Genomic DNA, 2,500 nt, shown 5'->3' on the forward strand with positions numbered 1-2,500 from the left:
TTTGGCAACGTTGGCGTCACGAGTACCTCACTTCCCTTCGAGAGTTTCACAAAAGATCAGGAGTCAACACCGAATCTGTGAGGGTTGGCGATGTAGTTCTCATCCACGATGACAGTCCGAGAGTATACTGGAAACTAGCACTTGTAACATCCAATAACAGAGGTCACGATGGACTTGTACGTTCCGCCAATGTACGCACCGCCAATGGAACAACAAACCGCCCTATCAAAAGATTGCACCCTCTAGAAATTCAGGCCAAGGAAGTGAGCCACACAGTGAACAGAGCTGCCACAGTACAAACTCCACCCCCTGTGAGAAGTCCACAAAGAGATGCTGCACGACTGGCTATCAGGAGAATTGCCGACTGGGTTAAGGACATTTGCGTGGCCCTGGAGGATGTGGAATAGTTTGAACAGTGCTCTGAACGTTTAATTGATTTGTTGATATTTGTTAGTTCTTATTTGTTATGCATGGTGATTTCCGGTCAGCGGTCGTGACTGTATTTAGATCCCGTGATTGTTTACGTCATTACGACTGAACACGTTTTCGCCTTTTCACCTTTTGACCGCCATTGTAACCCTTATTGAACAGTTTAAATATAGTTGAGTTCCTCCAATACCGCTACATTCATTGCTTCGTCACGGGTACGGTGAGTTCATTTATTTATATGCATGATAGTTTTATAGTAGTATTCTGATAAACTTCTCAAGATATGTTTTGGATTCAACGTGAAAGCTGTTGTGAAACAGCAAACAGAAGGATGCCACTTTTCACATGAAATTTTTCATAAATTATTCTAACTTGTCTCTCTCTTCTGAGAAGTTACTTCGTATAATTGTGTAGACAACAGGCAAGAATTGAGTTAAAATCAAACAACTTTCTTTGACTTCTGGCAAAACACAAATTTTATCCTGACATTTGCTGTCAACATGATACTTAATCTCCCCATTGACAAGGCAGGTGTCGTATCACATGTTGCCCTCAGTAAATGCAAACGAATGTTCGGAAAAACAAGGGAATTTAAAGTTAGTATTAGCTAATAAAATTTTAAGACTTGGTATTGCTTATCAAACACTGCAGGTCTTGGAGAGTTCTTTTGTACGCAACAAAAGCAGTAGCCACGCCCTAGACTGTCACTGGGCTAATGGTGATGGTCGGCGATGCTGCTGTTAAAATCCGCACAAAATGAGGGCATGCAGTAACAAATCATTAACAAAAGCTAGTTCCAATTGCTATAATGCTACTTAGAAATAAGTTACTGCAAGAGACAGGATAAGTTACAGTTCAAAACTATTAAAAAAGCTATTAATTGGACCTTACTGGAAAAGCAATAAAATCATCTTCCATAGTCTGGTGAGCATCACAAAAGTCCTTCAATGTCACTTGACATTCGAGATTCAAAGTGTGAAGGAGCTCCATTAGGTTTAACACTAAATGCAAACTCAGGTTTTGTAGGAATTGCACCCCAAAGATGAAAACGTAGAAGCCAGTCAAAGTCAGCTATTGGATCTTAGCATCCACCTCTCTTTAAGCCCAAAAATATATTACACAAACATCATAATTATCTTTCAACCACAAAACTATAGAACACTACACATTGCATGTTAAAATAGCAAGGAAAAAAAGGTTGTTGTTAAAGATTAAATGATTAAGACTTGTCTCTTTGAATTACATTATGACACTTGTATGCTCGAACATCATTGCATAATTGGAAGGTCAGTTGCATGTAATTTAACAGCATTTATGGGCGTAAATTAAAATAACCATTTATTTTGTTTTATTATTTACTTTTCAGAAACTTAAAACTAAAATGAAAGTAAAGCAGCCACAAGACAAATATCACAAGGATATAACTAATGTAATGATGCCTTGGCATTATGGGTATCTAGAATATGGTTATGTTCTGTTACTTAGGTGATCCAAAAGCAATTAACAGAAATTGAATTTCCATTTAAAGGACGTTGATATCTCTTGCACCTACAATCGTCACTGGACTGAAATGAACGTCATTTGAGCACTGATGATCACAGCACATGAGTGTCCTCTGTATTTTCAAGGGGAAATACATTTTGCTTTTCTGGGATGAAATATCATGATTAAGATGACAACAACGTTTACAAACTGTAAACAGAAAATGCAACAAAATTCTCTTTTTTTTTTTAATAATTAATTAATTTACATCACTGATTTACATTACTTACATATAAAGCATATAAATACATGATTACATTGCTACTATACAGTAATTACTTAACAATACGTACAGATCTATAATACAGAGTAGTCAAAATAACTTAAGTAGTCCCTGCATACTCACGCACAGCCACACACACACCCACACGCATTACGCACTTGTGATTATCCCTCTAAAAACATCAAAAGAGTTAGCGCAAAAAGCTGCTCTCCTTACATCTCAACAAAAAAAATAAAAGACTAAAATCATTTTCCCGGATAAAAGCTCCCCACTTTGCATTAATTTTTTTTAAAATCCCAGTTTTAA

The 2,500-nt window shown here is 36.9% G+C and overlaps 1 pseudogene; it reads left to right on the forward strand.

The window, feature by feature from the left end:
• Positions 1-646, forward strand: part of LOC138048426 (uncharacterized) — a 2,160-nt pseudogene extending 1,514 nt beyond the window's left edge.
• The last annotated feature ends 1,854 nt before the right edge of the window (positions 647-2,500 follow it).

This window comes from Montipora capricornis, chromosome 5 (assembly GCF_036669925.1).
Source record: "Montipora capricornis isolate CH-2021 chromosome 5, ASM3666992v2, whole genome shotgun sequence".
NCBI classification, from domain to species: Eukaryota; Metazoa; Cnidaria; class Anthozoa; order Scleractinia; family Acroporidae; genus Montipora; species Montipora capricornis.